Source organism: Carassius gibelio, chromosome B15 (assembly GCF_023724105.1).
Source record: "Carassius gibelio isolate Cgi1373 ecotype wild population from Czech Republic chromosome B15, carGib1.2-hapl.c, whole genome shotgun sequence".
In the NCBI taxonomy this organism is placed as follows: domain Eukaryota; kingdom Metazoa; phylum Chordata; class Actinopteri; order Cypriniformes; family Cyprinidae; genus Carassius; species Carassius gibelio.
Genome location: NC_068410.1, coordinates 827715 through 835752, shown reverse-complemented (window position 1 = coordinate 835752; position 8038 = coordinate 827715).

Sequence of the window (8038 nt, the reverse complement as noted above, 5' to 3'; positions counted from 1 at the left end):
GCTCTGCATGAAAATGGAACCTCTGAAGCGGTTTGGCACTTTTCAATAGAGCTCCACTGAAGGTCCAATCAATCCTCCAGGAACCGTTTGGGGCACATATATCACACTAGACTACATTTTCCATTAGCGTGTGTGTCTGTGTGTGTGTGTGTGTGTTAGCATGTGGACCTGTAACATCTAGAACATGTTATCATATGACAGAAGAGAAAGGTGCCTGTTTTTAACACTTGAACTGAACTCAGACCTGGATTTACATAAACACTCTCCGGTTGACTGCACAGCTACTCTACATAAGTTACCATTGATCAGCTATAAGTAGGACTGCTTAAACATTTCCGTACACACACACAGATACATGAAAGTACTTAAAACCCCCCAAATGACAGGTTGTAACACAGGCCAGTCATCATCCCAGCAACCATCTACATGGCCAAAACAAAACAAAATCAGCAATGAGATACTTAAAATGAACGAAAAATGGCAAAGGGTGGGATAAAGCGAAGTGAGGTGAGTGTTTCACTCATTTGATTGACAGATGGCACCGGTCAGCTTTCCGGTGAAATTGCCTCCTTACTTGCATAAGCCAACCTGTGTGTTTGTAGTCCATGAGTGAGAGCATCATTTTGGCACACAAACTCTTTAGGACTGATTAGTGTCTCACTCTCTGTCCATCTTACTATCCTCAGTCAAACATCCTTGAGTACTCATTAGTTTCTGCTTCTTTCCACGCTGCTGTCACTTTCACCTCATGTTCACCCAATACCAAGGCTACATCCCAAATCATATACTTCTAGTGCACTGTACTAAGAATTCTGAGAATGGGAAAGTTCATGAGCATTTTTGTATTTTTGAGTAGTTTTAATATGGTCATTACTATTGCAACATAGTGGCACATCATGAAATTACATTTAAAAGATGCACTTAAAGTACAATATATACAATATGATATATTACATATTTATAACATAGGCTACCTTTCAAAAGTTGGGGTCAGAAAGTTTTTTTTTTTTTTAAGAAATGACTAGTTCTGTTTCATAAAGATAAATTAAATTGATTAAGTGTGTTAAATAATGTTACAAAAGATGTCTATTTTACATAAACAATGTCCTACTGTTCAAGTTTTTATTCATCAAAGAATTCCAAAAAATGATTATGGTTTCCACAAAATATTATGCAGCATAGTGTTTCTAACATTGATAATGATATGAAATGTTTCTTGAATGTTTTATAGAATGATTTCTGAAGGATCCATGTGACACTGAACACTGAAGCAAGCAGCTTTGCCATGACTTAATAAATTATTTAATTAATATATTTTAAAATATATTAAGATATATTTAAGACAAGTTTGAAAACAGTTATTTCAAAGTGCTAAAGTATTCCACAATATTACCGTTCCTATTATTTTTGATCAAATACATCCAGCCTCCTAGGTGAGCACTATATATATATATATATATATATATATATATATATATATATATATATATATATATATATAAACCTGACCCCAAAATTTGAAACATATATTTGTTTTACTATTTAAAATGTTGAAAAAGTACCATTATAAATGTCTTCTCTCTCAAAGCACAAAGAATTGTGTAAAAAATTACCCCAAACAGCAAATATGGATCCATATCTTAAAATTCCAATCTGCAGAATCTGGCCCTTTTCACAATATCTAGGACACACTAATCATAATGATGCACAGTAAACAGTAAGTGTGCAAATTGTAAGCATGCAGCCCACAATCCCACTGCCCACATGACAGCTACATGCAGACCTAAAGCCCCCTTTTAAAGGGCAGAATATGTTCAAATTCACAAACATTATGCTTCACGGACAGAGGAAAACACTGCACTTATCCCACTTGGATGCAGCGAGCAGTGAATTCACCTCCTCACCTCCACCGTCCAGTCTGAATGAGAATTAGCTCTGACAGCTGGTTGTGGGGGCGCATGGAACAACTGCACACTCACAGACTGCTTCCTACCAAACCTGAAATGCTACAGCCACACGCTGAGCATGTAACTGTGCCATCTGTCAGGTTTGTCGAGGATTGGCTTTTTTTTTTTTTACTGTGGCTAATTAATTCAAAACTAGCTTGTTAGTCCGCTTGATAAATACAATGTAATGTTTTAGCAACATTTGTTAGCTGTCTTGTTAAGTCACATGAAGGTATCTAAGATTGAAAAACATGCACGGCATTTAAGCTCTGATTTTAGCATCTCATTTACTCTTTGAAATAAAGCTAAAATATACTGTTTTTGGCTTTTGATCATTTTTGATGTACTTTGATATCTTGACATTTCCACTTTATCTTAATATTTGCTTTGAAGTGTCTAAAAAGGATGATGAGAAGAATCATACAACTATTTTAGTAGACTCAAATATGGCTGAAATAAATAAATAATACAGTTAAAACACACACACACAAAAAAAAAATAAATATAAACTAAATAAAGGAATGATACTTTGCTGTGTATGTGAACCAGAATATAATTTTAGAGTAAAAAAAAGAACAATATTTCCATGCATATATTAACTAAAACAAATTTCCACATGGAGACACCTGAAAACATTTTTGAGCAATAAAACATTAGCATGCATGTGCGTGCATGTGTAAATTAATCATTAAAATCGACAGCTTGAACAGATTCTCAGAAATGTAATAAATTAACCACCTCTATCAGTTTATGTGACTCCATTATATCATTCATATTAATGATGAATTTTAATGATAACCCTACACAACACTGATTTGCATCCAGTCAAATGCTTTACAAAACAAAAAAGCCAAATGTCCAGGCTGAGATATAAAAAAAGCCTATTAAATATTAATGACTATTAAAAAAATACATCTAGAGCTCTCAAAAGTCACAATATAAAATTATGAGGTTAATTCTTTAACAGGAAAAAATTTAATTAAAAACACTGTGATATTCATGATTCATCACATATACAACTTATATCACCAGCAAAATTGTTGCCAATATCATGAATATTCAACATCCTACAGCCCTAATGCTCATTCATGCTATATTCGAACTAAATGCATTTTAAAGGCCAAACATTCCAAACAGCTGTGATGAGCAGTAAGAAACACACAGTATATGTGTGTGTGTGTGTGTGTGTTTTGTTAGGCCAAACTGCTTCTCTTTTCCGCTTGGTTACAGAGGCTACAATTATCCTCCACTCATTCCTCCATCTGTTCTTACAATCCACCACATATCTCCTTCATTCTGTTATTTTCTGCAAAATGAGCCACCGAAGCAGTATGTATGTAAGATGAAGTGTGTGTGCAGTTTAATCAGTGGATATATGCATCACAGATGCCTTATTGAGAGAGAAAGAGAGAGAGGGGGTGAATGAGTGCACTGCCATACTAGCATACACATTTTTTTTTTTTTTGCTGACAAAAACTAATAACAAGATGTAAATTGAAATAGCTCCGTTTAGTTATTTATCCTCTATGGCAGATGGGTTTGTATTGTAATCATAAACACCCGTGGTGACACATCAAACCACAGTACTTTTTGATTTGACATGGGCATTGAAAGAGCAGAATCTGTTATGCTTCAAACGAAAATCCCAATTTGTAGCTCTGCACCCAAGATCAAAGCTTCCCATTCACACTATTTCATGAACTGTGTCTATTGTAAAAAGAAATTCTACCACCGGTAAAAAGGAAATGTGGTTGAACTTTGGCCTCATCTGAAAATGATAATTACTGAAAAAATATGTTGATGATAACTGACCTCCAGTTGCCTTTTAGTCTGTTCATTGTTTTACTGTTTGTTTTTTTGAGATCTCTTAGAACTCCACCACTTACAGCATTATGGTCATTTATGGTCAATATCTATTTATTTCTCCCTTCTGCTGTGCTCTTTTTCATTCCGTATAGACCTACAGTACCATAATTGACAGGACTTTCAATTCCCCTGGAGCTAGCTAAGTGTCTTGCTCCAAGCCACAGTGATGATTTGGAAAGATGGTGACCCACTTCCTTTGTCACCCTAAGATGGATGTTAACCTGCAATAGTTGTTGTAGCAGTACAGATTATCAGCCATTCAAGGAATAGTTCACCCAGTTCTGTCATTTTTTTCAGTTTTCAGAAAGTCAATATTTTGTTCGTTATCTGGCTCGGCTCTGTGTTCATCTTCAGTTCTCTCTTCACAGCAGTTCAGTCAGTGCACTGTTTGATTGAATGCATTACTCCGGAATATTGGTTTGTTTTAACTCAGAGGGAGTGTCAGCCACATTAAAAAAGTTAACGTCTTAAGTCATTTGTGGATTAATGCTTATTGGAGAAGTGAACCGTTTAAAATGATTCAGTTCGATTTGGTGAACTGGTTCAAGAAGATCCGGTTACATCGAGTGATTCTTTCGGGAACCGGATATCACTACACTTGAACGCGCTTACAATAGATCCGGAAGAGAAGACTATGCTGAATATAGTCGGCATTTTTGTTATTTTTGGACCAAAATGTATTTTCGATGCTCCACCAAATTCTAACTGACCCTCTTATGTCACATGGACTACTTTGAGAATGTTTTTCTTACCTTTCTGGACATGGACAGTATACCATACACACACTTTCAATGGAGGGACAGAAAGCTCTCGGACTAAATCTAAAATATCTTGGAATGACATGAAGGTGAGTCATTAATGACATAATTTTAATTTTTGGGTGAACTATAACTTTAGGTTTGCCGAATGGACTGTTTAGGCATTTATATGAATTTACACAGTACTGGGTTATTAAATGCCCTCTCTTTGCAGCCTCCTTCGCTTCAGCCATACCAACCTGGCTATGCCCGATCTCGTCTGATCTCGAAATCTAAGCAGGTTTGGGCCAGGTTAGTACTTTTAGATTTTTTTCAGTAATTATCTAATAGGCCGGGTTAGTACTTTTGGAAATTTTGGAAACTGTCTAATAATCTTGCAAAAAAAAAAAAAAAATAAAGAGTCAATGCCCGATCTCAGAATCTAAGCAGGTTTGGGCCTGGTTAGTACTTGGATGGGAGACTATAAACTTTTGGGTTTCCTTCCCTACCTATAATGCACTGGCGATTATAGTGGCTGATCTTTAAGCATAATTTCAACATTCAGCAAAATACCTTTTTATTGTGTTCTTTAGAAGAATGAAAGTTATACAAGTATGACATATGTTTGACAGAATTACAGAATTTCAATTTACGGTGAACTGTGCCTTTAAGAAGATAACTACTACTCTGCCTGGTGCGCTCTGTGTAAATACACACCCCTAGACTCTCTGGGAACCAAGAGATGAAGCTCGACTGTCACACACATGAAAACTCAAGCTTGTGAGGGGGAGGGGTGTATGTACATGTTTTTATTTATCATGTTGTGCTGGTGCATAATAATCTGAATGATCTAATCATGCAAATTGTTATTGTAGAAAACATAAAATGAAGAGAGAAAGAATGAGGATGCAAAGCAGACCGACAGTGGTGCATTTCCATATCAATGCTTCTTGGGTGTATTTAAACGAACACGACAATGCACACACATACACACACACACACACCAACACGAAGATGACCAAACATATAGCTACTCTCATACATTTATACACCTCCGATTAACAGCTGAGAGTGACACATTTATTAGACGTACTCTTAAAAATAAAGGTGCTTTAAAAGGTTTAAAAGGCACAACGATGCCATAGAAGAACCATTTTTGGTTCCACAAAGAACCATTCAGTCAAACGTTCTTTAAAGAACCATTTCTTTCTTACCTTTTTATAATCTGAAGAACTTTCTTCCACCACAAATAACCTTTTGTGAAACAGAAAGGTTCTTAGATGTTAAAGGTTCTTTATGGAACCATTTAGACAAAAAGGTTCTTCTACGGCATTGGGAAGCGCCTTTATTTTTAAGAGTGTTTATCAACTCTGCATGAAGAGGAACATCTGGATGTTAGAAAAGGTTAATGTAAGGTCAAAAGTCCCAAAGTGACCTTCAATCTCAAGTCAGAGCCACTGGAAGGAACGAGGGAATGTCACAAACACATCAACACACATTGACAAATCACAGAGCTTATAATATTTCATTCTTGGAGCTGCATGAATAAGTGTTGTGAGAGCATTAGCATTAGCATGGCTGCAACAAGCGATAAGAAGTGGAGATCAGGCTGATTGTGAAGGAACACAATCACGCTGTTTGCATTTGTTCTCTTCTGATGACTCTCTCTCCCTCTCATTCTCTTGCTGTGTCTCAGGCGGCATGGTAAAAAGACCTTTTGGAACATTCAATTCACTCCTTTGTGGCTGCTGTCAGCGTTTTAATTGAACCAGGCGGCGATGAACAATACCACAGAGAGTTATGGAGTACGTGAGTGTATGTGTGTGCAGGCAGAGCACGATGATAGGAACATTTAGTAAGACTAAAAAAGAGTTACTTGCTGTGTTTCGACGTGGATTTGTCTAAAACATACTAACAGCTAGAGTCACTGCTGAACAGCTCTCATGACATTTGGTCCAATGGTTTGATTTACTGATCCACCTTCTGACATTATTTACTCACCCTTTGAAAACCCACTTTTTTTCTTCCATGGAACACAAAGGGAAATATTTTGCAGAATGTCTGACTTAATTCTTTACAGAGAAATGGGAACTGGTCTGGAAACTGAGGTTACTGAGGTCAATTATCCCTAAAGAAAGAGCAACTGGGTGATGATGAGTGAACTTTATAGTTACTTACACTATGTGTCTCTGATAAAATCTGAATAAAGCACATCTGTTTGTTATTGTTGCTTCCATAGACATATGCGTGTATTTTTCAAACTTTAAATGTATTGTTTTACTAGTATTTATGTGTATTTAAATGTCTGAAACCTAAAATATGCATTTTGTGGTTAATAATACTGCATAGTTGTGATAATATTTCAAGAGCAGTGCACGTCTGTCTCTGGCTCAGCGCCAGCCAACCGTGTGAAGGCACAGTTTGAATTTGGCAGTTATGTGACGTCACCGAACGTTCTAAATCCCGTATGTGGGACCATACTCCCAGGGGCACAGAAATAAAATCAGGATCAAATAAAATCAGTAGTGTTAAAGAAGTTAAAGTACAGTTAAAAAGTTTGGGGTCGGAAGGTTTTTTTTTAATGTTTGTAAAAGTTTTTCTTGGCATTTATTTGATCAAAAAACAGTAATAGTGTGAAATATTATTACAATTTTAAACAACTTTTCTATTTATAAAATAATGTTTTCTATGAATATATTTTAATTAATTTCTGTAAAGCTGAAGTTTCAGCAGTCATTACTCCTGTCAGTGTCACATGACCCTTCAGAAATCATTCTAATATACTGATTTGGTGCTCAGGAAACAATTCTAATTATTACCAATGTTGAACAGTCATACTGCTAGATATTGGCATCAAAAACCTTAAAAAACTCCTGCACTAACAGATAAATACTCACACAGGCACACATAGTATATTGAGAACATGCAGTTCAGACTCAATAATGGTAGGCAGCTGGATTGTGCTCAATATAATGGGATTATATGAAGCTGGTGTGCGATTATGACAGATAGAGATGTGGCTGTGAGTTCTGCTCTTGTGCAGCCAGATTAAGGATTAACCAGAGACAAGATGCTCTCATAGTAACCCATACTATCTAGCAGGACTGTGTGCTAACTCGCTCTCTCTTTCTACGCACTGCTTTGACCTTTTCATTTCATCTCTTATTTTTCTTCTCTGACTCTAACAGTGGAGCTCCAGGCACAGAGAACCCATGAAATTAAACCAGTATATCATCTCAAACACCCACGCGCACACGCACACTCTCAACATTTCCTCATTTAACACCGAAATGGTTGTGGAATGATACGGAGCGTCTACCTCGGTGAGTGAGCGTGTCAGTGTGACATTAATGTGTGAAGTCATTGATCAACTTCATCCCAGATTCCCTCAAGCAGTCGGGCACTTTAAAGTTCCACTAAACCGGATGCCAGACGCATCGCTGCTCTCTCAGGGCCTCACGCACGCGCCAGCCGGTGTGAGTCCACAGT